The sequence below is a fragment of the Aegilops tauschii genome, chromosome 6 (genome assembly GCF_002575655.3).
Source record: "Aegilops tauschii subsp. strangulata cultivar AL8/78 chromosome 6, Aet v6.0, whole genome shotgun sequence".
Taxonomy (NCBI): Eukaryota; Viridiplantae; Streptophyta; class Magnoliopsida; order Poales; family Poaceae; genus Aegilops; species Aegilops tauschii.
In genome coordinates, this window is record NC_053040.3 from 201,378,618 (window position 1) to 201,396,819 (window position 18,202).

The following is an 18,202-nucleotide window of genomic DNA, read 5'->3' on the forward strand; positions in this document are numbered from 1 at the left end:
ATTTTCTAAATTAAATTTATTCTGGTAATTCTAAAAATCAACTAAAACTTTGGAAATTAATATAAAATAATCCGTAACTCGGATGAAAATACTTTGTACACAAAAGTTGCTCAGAACGACGAGACGAATCCGGATACGCAGTCTGTTCGTTCACCACACATCCTTAGCATAGCGAACACGCAACTTTCCCCCTACGGTTCATCTGTCCGGAAACGCTGAACACCGGGAATACTTTCCCGGATGTTTTCCCCCTTCGCTAGTATCACCTATCCCTGCGTTAGATCACCCCTGGCACCGCGTATTGCCTTGTTATATTTTGTGATGCTTTGTTTGCTCTGTATTCATTGTTTCTTCCCCTCTTCTCTCCGGTAGACTACGAGACGGACGTCGTTGCTGCCTCGATCGACTACGTTGTTGACGACCCCTCCTTGCGAGAGCAACCAGGCAAGCCCCCCCTTGATCACCAGATATCGCCTATTCTTCTCTATACTGCTTGCATTAGAGTAGTGTAGCATGTTACTGCTTTCGGTTAATCCTATTCTGCTGCATAGCCTGTCATTGTTGCTACAGTTGTTAACCTTACTTGCTATCCTACTGCTTAGCATAGGATGCTAGTGTTCCATCAGTGGCCCTACACTCTTGTCCGTCAGCCATGCTATACTACTGGGCCGTGATCACTTCGGGAGGTGATCACGGGTATATACTATATACTTTATATACATGACACATGTGGTGACTAAAGTCAGGTCAGCTCGTTGAGTACCCGCATGTGATTATGATGAGGGGGCTGAAAGGACAGGTGGCTCCATCCCGGTAGAGGTGGGCTGGGTTCTTGACGGCCCCCGACTGTTACTTGGCGGAGCGACAGGGCAGGTTGAGACCACCTAGGAGAGAGGTGGGCCTGGCCCTGGTCGGCGTCCGCGGATACTTAAAAATAACACGCTTAACGAGTTCTTGGTATTTGATCTGAGTCTGGCCATTTGGCCTATACGCACTAACCAACTACGTGGGAAAGTTATGGGCACTCGACGTCGTGGTATCAGCCGAAGCCTTCGTGACGTCAGCGACTGAGCGGCGCGCGCCGGATTGGAACGTAAGCCTGCTCTTGTATTAAGGGGGCTAGTTCTGCTTCCGGCCGCGTACGCAACGTGCAGGTGTGCAATGGGCGATGGGCCCAGACCCCTACGCGCATAGGATTTAGACTGGCGTGCTGATCTTCCACGGCCGGGCATGACCCAGAAAAGTGTGTCCGGCCAAATGGGATCGAGCGTGTTGGGTTATGTGGTGCACCCCTGCAGGGAAGTTTATCTATTCAAATAGCCGTGTCCCTCGGTAAAAGGACGACCCGGAGTTGTACCATGACCTTATGACAACTAGAACTGGATACTTAATAAAACACACCCTTCCAAGTGCCAGATATAACCCGGTGATCGCTCTCTAACAGGGCGACGAGGAGGGGATCGCCGGTAGGATTATGCCATACGATGCTACTTGGTGAACTTACTGAAGGAAATATGCCCTAGAGGCAATAATAAAGTTATTATTTATTTCCTTATATCATGATAAATGTTTATTATTCATGCTAGAACTGTATTAACCGGAAACATAATACATGTGTGAATACATAGACAAACAGAGTGTCACTAGTATGCCTCTACTTGACTAGCTCGTTGATCAAAGATGGTTATGTTTCCTAACCATAGACATGAGTTGTCATTTGATTAACGGGATCACATCATTAGGAGAATGATGTGATTGACTTGACCCCTTCCGTTAGCTTAGCACTCGATCGTTTAGTATGTTGCTATTGCTTTCTTCATGACTTATACATGTTCCTATGACTATGAGATTATGCAACTCCCGTTTACCGGAGGAACACTTTGTGTGCTACCAAACGTCACAACGTAACTAGGTGATTATAAAGGTGCTCTACAGGTGTCTCCAAAGGTACTTGTTGGGTTGGCATATTTCGAGATTAGGATTTGTCACTCCGATTGTCGGAGAGGTATCTCTGTGCCCACTCAGTAATACACATCACTATAAGCCTTGCAAGCATTGTGACTAATGAGTTAGTTGCGGGATGATGTATTACGGAACGAGTAAAGAGACTTGCCGGTAACGAGATTGAACTAGGTATCGAGATACCGACGATCGAATCTCGGGCAAGTAACATACCGTTGACAAAGGGAACAACGTATGTTGTTATGCGGTCTGACCGATAAAGATCTTCGTAGAATATGTTGGAACCAATATGAGCATCCAGGTTCCACTATTGGTTATTGACCGGAGAGGTGTCTCGCTCATGTCTACATAGTTCTCGAACCCGTAGGGTCCGCACGCTTAACGTTACGATGACAGTTATATTATGAGTTTATATGTTTTGATGTACCGAAGGTTGTTCGGAGTCCCGGATGTGATCACGGACATGACGAGGAGTCTCGAAATGGTCGAGACATAAAGATTGATATATTGGAAGCCTATGTTTGGACATCGGAAGTGTTCCGGGTGAAATCGGGATTTTTCCGGAGTACTGGGAGGTTACCGGAACCCCCCGGTAACTTAATGGGCCTTAGTGGGCCTAGGTGGAAGAGAGGAGAGGAGGCCAGGGCAGGGCCGTGCGCCCCTCCCCCCAGTCCGAATAGGACAAGGAGAGGGGGCGGCGCCCCCCTTCCTTCCTCCCCTCCACCTTTTCCCCCTTCCTCTCCTAGTCCAACATGGAAAAGGGGGGAGTCCTACTCCCGGTAGGAGTAGGACTCCTCCTGGCGCGCCTCTCCTCCTTGGCCGGCGGCCTCCCCCTTGCTCCTTTATATACGGGGGCAGGGGGCACATCTACACACACAATTGATCAACGATCTTTTAGCCGTGTGCGGTGCCCCCCTCCACCATATTACACCTCGATAATATCGTAGCGGTGCTTAGGCGAAGCCCTGTGTCGGTAGAACATCATCATCGTCACCACGCCGTCGTGCTGATGAAACTCTCCCTAAACACTCGGCTGGATCGGAGTTCGAGGGACGTCATCGAGCTGAACGTGTGCTGAACTCGGAGGTGCCGTGTATTCGGTACTTGATCGGTCGGATCGTGAAGACGTACGACTACATCAACCGCGTTGTGTTAACGCTTCCGCTTTCGGTCTACGAGGGTACGTGGATAACACTCTCCCCTCTCGTTGCTATGCATCACCATGATCCTGCGTGTGCGTAGGAATTTTTTTGAAATTACTACGTTCCCCAACACTTACCATCTACTCTCTTCTACATGCTGCAAGATGGAGGTGGCCTGAAGCGTAGTCTTCGACAGGATTAGCTATCCCCCTCTTATTCTGGCATTCTGCAGTTCAGTCCACCGATATGGCCCTTTACACATATACCCATGCATATGTAGTGTAGCTCCTTGCTTGCGAGTACTTTGGATGAGTACTCACGGTTGCTTTTCTCCCTCTATTCCCCCTTTCCCTTCTACCTGGTTGTCGAAACCAGATGCCGGAGCCCAGGAGCCAGACGCCACAGAACGACGATGACTCCTACTACACCGGAGGTGCCTACTACTACGTTTAGGCCGCTGACGACGACCAGGAGTAGTTTAGGAGGATCCCAGGCAGGAGGCCTGCGCCTCTTTCGATCTGTATCCCAGTTTGTGCTAGCCATCTTATGGCACCTTGTTTAACTTTATGTCTGTACTCAGATATTGTTGCTTCCGCTGACTCGTCTATGATCGAGCACTTGTATTCGAGCCCTCGAGGCCCCTGGCTTGTATTATGATGCTTGTATGACTTATTTATTTTTAGAGTTGTGTTGTGATATCTTCCCGTGAGTCCCTGATCTTGATCCTACACGTTTGCGTGTAGGATTAGTGTATGATTGAATCGGGGGCGTCACAAGTTGGTATCAGAGCCGACTGCCTATAGGAATCCCCTTCCCAACTCCTTGGCCGAAGTCAAGTCTAGACATTACAAAAACTTTTTTACTAACATGGCTGTGTGTCTTACGGGACCACGTCGCCATTTGGGTGGTATTAGGATCTTTTATTCCTCGTCTATACTCTGGGACTCTGATCTCTCTACTATTCGGGTTAAATGAATTTGCTAACTCTGACATTAGGATCTCGTGATCGCATCCACCCGGAGAGCCCCTTATTGCAGAGGATCGTCTGCTGCATCAGAAGATTCTGAAGATACTCTCTGATGTTCTCTCGAGACTATGTGCCCGTCGCTTTTGCAATCCCCTACCACCGATACATCCCTATGGATAAATCCATAAACCTGTCGTCCTTACTTTTATTCCCAATTAATCTTGTTATTACAAGATACCTTGAAATCCTCTCTATTGTTCCGAGAATATTTTGTGCCTACTGCCTTGCAGTTCCTTGCCACCTGAATACCCCTATGGATAATTCCTCACACTTATCGAGGATTCATTCATCCCCAGTTGTTCATGCGTTTCACAAAATACTTCGAAATGCCATTCGATCTTCCAAGAATCCTATACAGCTTGGTGCTCTTGAGAATCTTGTTGCCTGCTGCATTGTGGTTAATTCCATATGCCTAGCAATATTCTTTGACTCCTTTGTCATTATCACCTTGAGTCCCTCGATTCAATACGTGTGTGATTGCTCACAATCATCACCTGATCCTTAGGAATTGTCTTTCTGGCTCAGACGCCATTCCAGATATGAGCTGGCTTTCTACCAATCAAACATTGACCGATGGTGCCTCTAAGTCTACTCAACTTACTCGTAATTGATCAGGGCATCTGATTCTGATACACCGATCTGGTATTCATAATTTCTTTGAGTTTAAAACTTCGAAGTATTCAGATATTGCCATAATCTGTTGCCTTTGCATTCTTTGTTCCTCTGGTTGTGTGCCGATACTCACATCAGCTCCGCTATGGACCGTCGGATCCTTTGTTGAAATATCATCCGACAGTGTCCTTCGTATACAAAAACCTTGAGAAGTTCTTTCCCTGATACATAATGTCTTCGGTAAATTGTATCCTCTCCTTTTGTCACCCATGCTCTACTATCGAGCTTGTGTTATTTACTATTGAAGCTTGTGGTATATGTTCCCAAGATGACCCTAAGGGTTGAACCTATGCCTTTCCAGATCCGGGTAAACCCGAGAGTTTTCACAAGTCATACTCTTCTGGAGTTTTGATAGATAAAATTTAAACATTACAACTTCTTCGAAAAATGAGAAGTGAATGAAAGGTTATGCATTGGAGAAGTGGGAGTCGACCTTGAACTTGTGTTCATGCCCATGGAAACAATGTAGATCTTATCATTAAAGCTTCTCTTAAATTAATTATTCCCTTGGTATAAGTTCATCTTATATCTGGGATCTGGCCTTTTGCAATCGTGGTTCCGGCCATGTTCTCCTTTAAATACCATTTCTCGAACAAGTTAAAGCACTTGTCTTATACAAATCAACACGCCTGCCCAACCTCTATTATGATCTACCTTTGAGTATTACCCCTGGTATCTCGAGAATATCAAAGAACTGCGTTGCTTCCTATGAGTCTTCATCTAGTGTTGCTTCTCACTGATTTCAGATTTCCCCCAGGTTCTGAGTTATTTCACTCGAGAACACTGATAAGTGAATCGATTCCGCACTTCGATTCAATAACTCTAAGTAATTTTCATTGCTTACGAGTTTAATAATCCTTCAAGTCATTCCTAGCCTAATTGTCTATATCATTATTGTGCTAAATTTTAACTGTGCTACCTGGTCCTTCTTTCCGGAGCACAAATTTTGACGATGAGCTAACCTTACGTCAATCTTCCTCATCATATCATTTCACCTTAAACATCTAGCTTGATTTCGAGTTTGTCGTACCCTTGGTTCCTATAGCCTTTCGCTTCATCATACCTTTGACTTGATGTCGTCGCCGATTGATTACATCTTCGTGGAATCTCTCGATAAATGTGTCATGATCATCGTCAACGTTTTAACTTCTTCCGAGATGTACATTGAGTTCCTGATGAGAAATTCCATGCTTGCCCCCTCGATGATTTATGTTAACATCGAAAACATTATTGATTTCCCTCCCAACACAAAACTTGTTCTAGTTTTGCATTGTACCTTGAGTTCCTTGCTATCCGACTTATGTTATGCTCTACCTTGGAGTATTACCATCGTTTATGACAAGAATGTCGTGAGAATTTCACCACCTCTTATGAATTATTGATGCAAGTAATACTTCTCACCATCACCATTCTTCCTTGGTCCCCGTGTTGTTTCTAATCGGAGAACCGACAATTGAACTATGCTGTGTGACTTCAAAATTCTAGCAACCCTATTGATTTGAAGTTAACGGTCGATAGTTTCATTCTAAGTCTATTGCTTATTTAATCATCATTCAAACATTGATCGTGCTACCCAGTCCAGATTTCAGGGTGCACCCTTCTATCATTGTTAAATTGTGTATGTTTTCCTCGAGCATACATCATTATACCATTTGATCTGACAAATGTTATCTCCTTTTTCACATGATTGTGGAAATCCATTTTTTGGAATTCTCAATGGTTTGGCGCTGAGTCCATCAGTCACCTCCTCACCCTCTCCTTGATTTAATGATGAACTCTTGTTTCGAAACTCGCTTCCATAGTTCATTTCCCGAGGATCTTACAATGTCATCTTGTTAATTTGTGTTGCACCTTTTCTTCTCAGGCATCTTGAGTCTGAGATATGCTAACACCAATCAGATATGAATCCCAGTCAGATGGTTGGGATGCATTTTCCAAGAGTTATAATGTTGGTCTTTATATGACCCGGTAAGGTGATGTCATGCCTAGCACACCTGGCTGGAGGGCCTATTGTTATAGTTCTTCCTTTTAGCAATGTTAACCATTCTCCCAAGAGGAAATTGAAAGACTTATTCTCTAAGTTGTTCCTGATGAATCCATTGAGTATCCAAAGTCCGACCTTTGCTTGAAGACTATGTCAATGCTATCTCGAAGCATGTCTGTGGTACTCCGATTTTCGACAAGAACATTTGAAGCCCAATGCTAAATGTTTTCTTGCTCAATTATCCAAACACCGTTGTATGCGTAATGTCATGATATTTCCTTCCCCTTACCTAAAGAGTTTTCTACATTATATCCTGTCATGGATATCATGCTCTGCTTGTCCTTGGGAAGGATATACCCTTGAAATATGTGTTTAAACACATTTTCCTTTCCATTGTTCTGCTTAAACCTGATAATCATATTTTCCTTTCCATTGTTTGGTTTAACCTTTCTTGTGATCTATATGATCTAAGCAGTAATATTCTCCTGCTTTTGTAAACGCCTCGGTGTACAATTCTGTCAGAGAGAACCTGTTACTTTTGTTGATGACATTCTGGTAACCACCGATGGACGAGAACTTTGCCTACTGGCCCGCCTCATTCAACGAGCAGGAAAATGGTTCTCTTCGTCCCTTGCCCTTGGTACCGATGTTGTTGCCGACATAACCGACAGAGTATCCTCTGACATGCCTTGCTTACATGATCGTGCAAGATGTCACCGTCCTTCCTACTTTTAACCCACATGGTGGGCCCATAACCCACAATTCCACAGGATCGAAACCTGACTCTCCTGTACACCTTATTGACAAAGTTATCCCTTGCTCTTGGTTTCGTAGGTAATTCGCGAGCCACCTTCCTAGTGATCTATTCTGGTATCAGACACAATACTTATTCCCGTTGCTTGAACCCCTTTCACACTTTGTTTCAGGCATCGAACGATTGCCTACCCATTTGAAACTTTGGTACCATCGTATATTGCACTCAATGAATTCACTGAAATACAACCCGTGGGGTACCTTGTGCATTTCCCATTGAGTTCACCGTCAGATGCCCAACTTTGTGGAGATGCGTTCTTCCGGAGTTTTTCCCTTTGGTCGCGTTCGTAGGACGTTGGAGATCCCGAAGAAAGGATGACGACTTGATCATGGTGACTTGAAGCAGAGAAATGAAGGCATCAACGAAAGGGATCAACCTCTTCGAAAGGGCAGCCAAGACCGAGAAGACTCGTTAGGTTTTTCGCTACCAGCACCTCCCCCCCTTACTCCACCGCTTAAATCTCGGGACGAGATTTCTTGTAGTGGAGGAGAATTGTGACGCAAGGATAATCAAGCTATAGTAAACCTCTTCTAATGATGCCACGTTACCTCGATTACTGTTGCTAATCCCGTGTTGGATCAAAACTGTTCAAATTCAAATTTGAATTTTCGTCAAACATCAAAAAATTTCAAACATTAAAGTAAAATGTTCAGAGTGTGCCAATTAATGCATAGGTATTTATGGTGAAGAAACCACGTTTTTACAGGATGTCTAAATAATTGAAAATGAATTAAAACAGTAGAGAAAATAAAGAAAAAGGAAAAGAATAGAAATAGAAAACAAAACTACAAAATAAAAATAAAAAGAGAAGAGGCCCCCTGGCCAACTGGGCCACCACCCACCAGGCCGGCCCAACCGGCCACACCCCCACACCCTTATCCCCTCTCACACCCCACCCAAAACCCTCTCCACTCCCCACTTCCCCACCTCGCTCCCCCACTCCCACCTCGATTGGATCTGGATCGGGAGGAGCCCGATCCCCTCGCCCCTCCACCCCCGACGCTGACGCCTCGCCGCCTCCTGCACGGCGATCCCGTCGCCGGACAACCCCATCGCCCACGCCGTCGCTGCTCCATCCTCGGCTCCTCCCCGCCGGCTCCACCAACCCTCACCGCTCGTTTCCCAGATCGGGGCGACCACGCCCCCGGCCCCGTCGACGTCGGCGCCGACACCACCGCCCCGGATCGCCGTCGCTCGGAGCCACCTCGCCGGACGCCATCGCCGGACTGCCTCCCTCGTCCTCTCCGTCGCCTACTCGTCCCTGTCATCGCTCGCATCATCCCGGACGACCTCCTCGCCCCCCTCCCGCTGCCCCGTCCCTACAAATCCCGGTGAGGCCACGGCCTCCGCCCTCCTCCTTCCCCTGTCCCCGCGCCGTCCGTGCCTCCCTCGGTGCGCCACCGTGCACGGACGCGCGCTCGCCACCCACCTGCGTCGCTCGCCCGCGAAACTCCCCTGCTGCTGCTCTGCACAGCCCCGACAAGCCGCCCCCGCTTGCCTCCTGTTGCGGCCCGTCCCCGCGGCCACCGGCCCGCTCGCCCTGTGTCCCGCCGGCCATCGCCGCGCCGGCGGCCAACTTCGGCGCCCACCCTGGGCTCTCTCCTTCCCGCTACCGCCCCGTTCAGCCACCACATCCGCCGCGGTAGCCCCGCTCCGCCCGGCTCTGCCCCAGCGCCCGTTCGGGCTGCCGACGCCCGCGCCCGCTAATGGCCAGATGGGGCACTTACGGTTGGGCCCCGCCCCCTGTATCTATGACGAATGGGGCCCATGCCCCTGTACTGTTTAGAACAGAAATAAAAATAAAATAATAAAATATATATTAATTAATTAACTTAATCATTACTGTTTAATTAAACCTAATCATCTAATTATTCTAATTAAACTTGTTTAGTTAATCCCATACAATGACAGTGGGACCTACATGTCAGTTTGACTAAGTCAACTGACTGGTTGACTGATGACATCACGCTGACATCATAATGGCATTTTCTAAATTAAATTTATTCTGGTAATTCTAAAAATCAACTAAAACTTTGGAAATTAATATAAAATAATACGTAACTCGGATGAAAATACTTTGTACACAAAAGTTGCTCAGAACGATGAGACGAATCCGGATACGCAGTCCGTTCATTCACCACACATCCCTAGCAGAGCGAACACGCAACTTTTCCCCTCCGGTTCATCTGTCCGGAAACGTTGAACACCGGGAATACTTTCCCGGATGTTTTCCCCCTTCGCTAGTATCACCTATCCCTGCGTTAGATCACCCCTGGCACCGCGTATTGCCTTGTTATATTTTGTGATGCTTTGTTTGCTCTGTATTCATTGTTTCTTCCCCCTCTTCTCTCCGGTAGACTACGAGACGTACGTCGCTGCTACCTCGATCGACTACGTTGTTGACGACCCCTCCTTGCGAGAGCAACCAGGCAAGCCCCCCCTTGATCACCAGATATGGCCTATTCTTCTCTATACTGCTTGCATTAGAGTAGTGTAGCATGTTACTGCTTTCAGTTAATCCTATTCTGCTGCATAGCCTGTCATTGTTGCTACAGTTGTTACCCATACCTGCTATCCTACTGCTTAGTATAGGATGCTAGTGTTCCATCAGTGGCCCTACACTCTTGTCCGTCTGCCATGCTATACTACTGGGCCGTGATCACTTCGGGAGGTGATCACGGGTATATACTATATACTTTATATACATGACACATGTGGTGACTAAAGTCGGGTCAGCTCGTTGAGTACCCACAAGTGATTCTGATGAGGGGTCTGAAAGGACAGGTGGCTCCATCCCGGTAGAGGTGGGCCTGGGTTCCTGACGGCCCCCGACTGTTACTTTGTGGCGGAGCGACAGGGCAGGTTGAGACCACCTAGGAGAGAGGTGGGCCTGGCCCTGGTCGGCGTCCGCGGTTACTTAAAATAACACGCTTAACGAGATCTTGGTATTTGATCTGAGTCTGGCCACTGGCCTATACGCACTAACCAACTACACGGGAACAGTTATGGGCACTCGACGCCATGGTATCAGCCGAAGCCTTCGTGACGTCAGCGACTGAGCGGTGCGCGCCGGATTGGACTGGAACGCCTGCTAGGCTAGGTCTGCTTCCGACCGCGTACGCAACATGCAGGTGTGCAATGGGCGATGGGCCCAGACCCCTGCGCGCATAGGATTTAGACCGGTGTGCTGACCTCTTTGTTGTGCCTAGGTAGGGCTGCGACGTGTTGATCTTCCGAGGCCGGGCATGACCCAGGAAAGTGTGTTCGGCCAAATGGGATCGAGCGTGTTGGGTTATGTGGTGCACCCCTGCAGGGAAGTTTATCTATTCGAATAGCCGCGATCTTCGATAACAGGACGACTTGGAGTTGTACCTTGACCTTATGACAACTAGAACCGGATACTTAATAAAACACACCCTTCCAAGTGCCAGATATAACCCGGTGATCGCTCTCTAACAGGGCGACGAGGAGGGGATCGCCGGGTAGGATTATGCTATGCGATGATACTTGGTGAACTTACCATCTACTCTCTTCTACATGCTGCAAGATGGAGGCTGCCAGAAGTGTAGTCTTTGACATGACTAGCTATCTCCCTCTTATTCTGGCATTCTGCAGTTCAGTCCACCGATATGGCCCTTTACACATATACCCATGCATATGTAGTGTAGCTCCTTTCTTGCGAGTACTTTGGATGAGTACTCACGGTTGCTTTTCTCCCTCTTTCCCCCTTTCCCTTCTACCTGGTTGTCGCAACTAGATGCCGGAGCCCAGGAGCCAGACGCCACCGTTGACGACGACTCCTACTACACTGGAGGTGTCTACTACTATGTGCAGGCCGCTGACGACGACCAAGAGTAGTTTAGGAGGATCCCAGGCAGGAGGCCTGCGCCTCTTTCGATCTGTATCCCAGTTTGTGCTAGCCATCTTATGGCAACTTGTTTAACTTATGTCTGTACTCAAATATTGTTGCTTCTGCTGACTCGTCTATGATCGAGCACTTGTATTCGAGCCCTCGAGGCCCCTGGCTTGTATTATGATGCTTGTATGATTTATTTTATTTTAGAGTTGTGTTGTGATATCTTCCCGTGAGTCCTTGATCTTGATCGTACACGTTTGCGTGTATGATTAGTGTACGATTGAATCGGGGGCATCACATGCCCCCTCGGGGCACCCACCAGGTGCTGCTCTGGCCCATTGGTGGTCTTCTGGTCCATAAAAAATCCACAAAAAGTTTCGCGGTGTTTGGACTCCGTTTGACATCGATTTCCTGCAATCTAAAAAACAAGCAAAAAAGAACAACTGGCATTGGGCACTGGGTCAATAGGTTAATCCAAAAAAATAATATAAAGTTGCTATAAAATGATTGTAAAACATCCAAGAATGATAAAATAACAACATGAATACTTCATAAATTATAGATACGTTGGAGACGTATCAAGAACATAACCATAGGATTTCTATTCCAAAAAGGGGGAGGCAGGAGTAACCAGAAAAACCCTAGGATCTATTTGACACATAAATGGGTATAGATGACTAACCAGTTGTCCGTCGTCGTCGGGGTCGTCGCCGGAGTGGTCGTCAGAGTCGTCGCCGGGGTTGTTGCCTGAGTCGTCACCAGAGTCGGTGTGGAACTCCGCCTCCGGCTGTGGAAGCTCGACGCCGTCGACGACGTCAGGGTGCAGTGATAACTCACCGCCGGTGACGGCAACCTCTGTCTCCATCTCCATGCCGTGCTCCGGTGCTTCAACAGCCCCGGCGTCGCCACTCCCTCCGATGGGGCGCTTCGGCGGCATCCTCATACACTGACGACTTTGAGGACTAAGAGCGGCGTCGAGTATGCAACCGGAGAGAGAGGATTGTGTGTGTGGTCGCTCGGGCGCACCATTAATATGGATTAGTGGGACAGAGGCGGGCGGCGGTCAAACCGCTGGCTCGCCTCCCGATGAGCCTGCGCAACGAACTGCTAGCATGCCTACCGTTGTTTCACACAGCTACTCGCACGCCTCTCGATGACACTGCGCAACGAGCACACCTCTGTCAATTCAAACACCTGCACGCACGCTGCCGTCTGCCTACGCGGTGGACTACTCGCATGCGTCTCGTCAACTCACGCCTGCTCGCACGGCACACGGGTCGCGTGGCGGCACGTATACTGTTTTTCTATTTGGATGATTAATGTTGTCACTTTATTGCTTAACCGAAGCATGGCAAGTATCCATTGTTGGTCTAACGCTCACGGTTTGAATAAATAATTCTTTTGGGATATTGGTTCCCAATTATTAATAATCTCCCGTTTGTAATTAGATAAAGATTACATCAAAACTGGTCTCAAATTTGACAAAAATAAAGTACAATGCCACTTTGTATTGGTGTCCATATGACAACACAATAAGTTTCATGAACTTCAAATAAGTTTTGGATGTACTAGAATTTAAAAATTAAGATTCTCAATGTTTGAAATTTCTTGCACAGGGAGTGAAACATGCACCCAGTGAGACACATGTGTTTTTGCCATCCATTTAGGTGCACTGTCACGTGTGCATGTAGCTCAAATTTGATTTTTTTTCTTCACATTATACCCGTAGAAAATCGATCAATTAATGTACTAGAATGTCTTAATGATCTCTGTTTTTTTAAATTCAAATGTCCCTCCTTTGGTAACATATGTTCACCACGGGATAATTTAACATGCATCATAGTTGCAGTGGATTCGCGGTGTGTGTGTGTGCGTGTGTGCGTCTGGGGGGTGGCAGGTGGCTCATAGTACCCTATGAGTTGTGAGCCACCGTGTGGGTTGGCCGTTTTGTTAGGCAGGTGCCACATCAGAGTCGTGAATTCGTTATTTAAAACATTACACAACCCTTTCATACATACATGTTTTGGCCACATGCAGTCGATGGTTGTCCTACATGACACTCGATACTTGCGTGTGACGCTTTCTGTGGGCCCGCGAGGTCGTCGTCCATCACTTTGACGAACAACCGTCAGTGAGATTAATTTGACCAGCAAGGTAGAATTTTTTTTGTTTGTGTTATGGTGGTATATAGTACCCGTCGAAGAGGTGGGAGGGGGCTATCATATATACTATACATACGCATCCATGAACAAGTACACCTCACTCAGTGTCGAGACTTTTCGGTTTCCGAGGCACGTGCCACATCAAAGTTGTGAAATTGGCTATTCAAACATCACACAACACCTCTTTGGCCCACATGCATGCACGCGGTGGCTATCCTAGCTAGGACACTCACGTGTAACGCTTCAATTTGTGGGCCCATGAGGCCATCGTCGATGCATGCATCACTTTGATCTACATCGGGAGAGGTTAATTAATTTCACCATCGACGAGGATTCTTTTTGGGTTGTATTACGGTAGGAGCATATAGTATGCGTCAAAGAGGGGGAAGGGGACCATCATATGTAGTACGCTTCATGAACCTCGCTCTGTGTCGGGGGTTTACGGTTTTTTTTGGCATGTGGCACATCAAAGTTGTGCATTTTGGGTATTCAACATATGTTTGGCCCACATGCAAAGCGATGGTGGTTGTCCTCTACCACCCACTTAAGCGGTTATCAACGATATCGATGCTTTTCATCTATGGGCCCGCTTGGTCCATCACTACTTTTTGCTTGACAACGAGAGAGGTTAATTTGACTTAGGAGGGATTATTTGTTTGCTTGTAATACGGTATATATAGGTCATGCTATGGGATGACATGGTACAGTTTGAGCACACACACATGCATGTGTACGCATGAATCCCTCCCATCGAGTCGAAGTGGCTAGTACAACAACACGTCATGAACCGATCTTGCTCTGTGTGGGGACTGTACGATTTTCGACGCAAGCGCCACAACAATGTTGTGAAATGGTATTCAGACATGCATGCACGCATCACCTCCATACATATGCATGTAGTGGTTGTCTTCGAACGGTACACTCCCTCGCATGGTTATCGGCGACAAACCTATATATTCGTCGGCCCGCGTGGAGATCCATGATCACCTTGACCGACAACAAGTTTGGTCACCATGGCGGATTCTTCCTTTGGTTCGTGTTATCGTAGTATAGGTCATGGTGACCTAATTAAGTTTGAGCGCATATACTATGCACGCCCGCATGCATGAATCCCCGTCGTCAGCTTGAAGTGTGGTGTAACATGCATATGCATCGTCAACCTAATAACCCTCACTCAGTGTGGGGATTTCTAGTTCGAAATCACGGTGCCACATCAAAGTTGTTCCATTGTGTATTTAAAAACACACCTCTCCATACATATATATGTTTGGGCCACATGCATGCAGTGGTTGTCTTCGGGGACTAGCTACATGCGTGATTATTGGCGAGCTAGCCCATCTTCGGGGTCGCAAGGTGTCAGGACCCCGATTCCAAGTCACATCGATCTAGCCGGTAACACCTCATATCACTTTGCGGCCTCACGCACGGTATTCCCACGGGTGTCGCCTTACCATGGCCCGGGACCGTTTGCGCCTTTTGGGTCACGTATATGATAGTGTCGCTAGCATCCATATGACAGAGAACCTGGGCCGACATGACTAGTCGTGAACCCAAAGTGGCACTAACTTATGGGGACATGCATACATGAATCAACATCGAGCATGTCGGTCAGCAGCGTGCGAATCTGGGCTGTAGCTGGGCTAACAGGACTCCGGTGAACCGGGCTGTAGCAGGCTAGGCAGGACTCTGGATGTCACCACGTGACATTTCCTTGAAGGGACAGACACATGAACGAAGTGAATCACATGCTGGCTAGTCAAGTGTTCCGGAGCAGTAGTACTGGGCTAGCAGGACTCCGGTGAACTGGGCTGTAGCGGACTACTATGGCTCATGGAAGCACAAGACTACATTTCCCCATAAGAGAGGCTACCAAGGATAAACAACTAGGTTGTCGGATCCCACACATACCAAGCATTTCAATCATACACACAATATGCTCGATATGTGTAAATACAACATGGCATCGCAGCATAACTCTACGACTCAAGTATTTATTCATTAGGCTCCGAGGAGCCAAGTATTACAATCGTGGTCTCATGACCCAACATACAGAGCATACAAGCATCGAGCGGAAGCATAAACATGTCTGAGTACAGACAACTACAAATAAAAAAGGCTGAGAAGCCTGACTATCTACACGACCCTCCCAAGGGTACAAGATCGTAGCTGAGGTAACAAGCTAAACGTCGAAGTCCACGCGAAACTACTAGCAAGACCGACGTCTCTCTGCAAAACATAAAATAGGCAAACGTGAGTACAAATGTACCCAACAAGACTTACATCAGAACTAACTACATATGCATCGGTATCAACAAAGGGGGTGGTGGAGTTTAACTGCAGCAAGCCAACTTTGACTCGGTGGCTATCCTGAACTACGACTGCAAGTACCTCTTTTGAGGTGGCGCACACGAGTCCAGGTATTCACCATATCAATACACCACTATGGATCCACTCCCGTCTCCCTACGAGAAGGCCATCCATAGCCCTCATGCTTATCTTGCGCATTTTAGAGTATCCACTTCCACTTGTCTATGAACTGTCATAGGCAACCCAGAAGTCCTTTACCGTGGACACGGCTATTCGTATAGATCATTTATAACCCTGCAGGGGTGTACTTCTTCACACATGTTTCCACCACTTAGCGTCTGCACACTACATGTGCTCGGCAGACTTCAAGAGAAAGCCGACGTGGGTGTAGACCACGACCTAACTAACCACACAAGTCTCTAGTCCAGGTTTATCGCCTATTCGGGTTCCATCCACGAGGAGATCCGGCCGGAGTTTCGCTCACAGCCCCAAACGATGTGTGCAGGGTTCCCGAGACACCAAACGGGCGCCCGGTACACCATGCCACGGTGTATCTACTGCATCATAGCCCACCGCTAGGGTCAGCACTACGCACGGCCTCCAACACATATCCTACAAACACCAGAAACTAGTTGCAACTCCTGGACAGAGGACATGGGCGGTTAATAAGTCAAGCGGGGTCATATTTCAGGGCCCAACGTGTGGTAGTAGCTGTACATGGATCACAAACACAGAACTCAGTTCCCGAGGACGGTTTCAATGAGACAACCCACCATGTACTCCTACATGGCCTCTCACCGCTACCTTTTCCAAATCGTGTTCACACACTTAGCTCACACACAGTAGGACATGTACATCACCATTCCAATTCATCCCTGATGAATCAGACCTGACTCAACTCTAAGCAGTAGCAGGCATGACAAACAAGCATGAATGAGTAGGCACATCAGGGCTCAAACAACTCCTACTCATGCTAGTGGGTTTCATCTATTTACTGTGGCAATGACAGGTCATGCAAAGGAAAGGGGTTTAACTACCGCAGCATGTAACAGTTGAATCGATGTTGTCCTAATGCAGTAAAAGAGAGCAGGAGCGAGAGAGTGGGATTGTATCGGAGTGCACAAGGGGGTTTCGCTTGCCTGGCACTTCTGAAGATAGCATTGGGTCTTCATCAGTGTCAACGATCACATCGTCGAAGCACCGTCTACCGAGAGGGGACAATTACCGGCAAACAGAGAATAAACACGATCAATGCAATGCACAATATGATGCATGATCATGACATGACAATATGCTGTGATTTGAGCTAATGCAGCTAAGAACAGAAGGGTTTGAGCTTATTTCAACCAAAGATTCAAATTCAAACTCAAACTATGAATTTATAAAGTGCATTATCATGTTCTGATATGAACAGCAAGGTTAAGTTGCTTTATCATGCATGAAACCAGTACCAATGGATAGATTGGATTTTTCTGATCATTTTTCATATATAAATTATTTGATTTGGAGCTACGGTTGAATTTCTATGAATCTTAGAAGTTTAGGACATTTTCTGGAATTTCCTGATTATTTTTAAAACCAGAAAATCATTAATTGCGTCAGCACTGTGTCATGCCTGCGTCAGCAGTCAACTGGGTTGACCCAGGTCAAACCTGACATGTGGGGGCCACACGTCAGTGACACAGGGCTAATCCCGGTCAAACCCAGCGCTGACTGGGGTTTGACCAGGCCTGGGGCCCACTATCAGTGGCTGTGGGCGGTTTAAGCAGCGGGGTTAGCGCCTAATGGTCGTGCCACGTCGGTGTGGTTATGCCGGTGATGACCCGACGCGGCGACGATCGCCATCCGGCCATTTCCAGCCACGGATGACCGGCGGTTAGGTGCGTTGGAGAGCCCGTGGTGCGGGGCACCCAGTGGTAGTCGTGGGGATGCCGGGGACGGCATGTAGTGGCGGCAGCGGGGCTCGGTGATGTGCGCGGGTAGCGTTGTGGGGTGCAAGCGGGCAAGGGAAGGCGCTAGCGAGGCTCAGAGCGGGGCGGCAAGTTCGGTGGACACGCACCCGGGACCAAATGGTCACCGGAGCGTCGTCGGCGGTGAGCACGGGCGGCGGCGGGTTTCGGTCATCGGCAAAGCGGCAGCTGCGGCGTGCAATCGAGAAAATGGAGAGGGGGAGAAGGAGCAGCAGCTCACGGCGGTTGCAGTAGGCTTCGAAGCGGGCTCGGGGAAGGCTGGAGCTGAGCGGGGCGGCGAGGCCGATCTCAGGCGGCCGAGGAGGG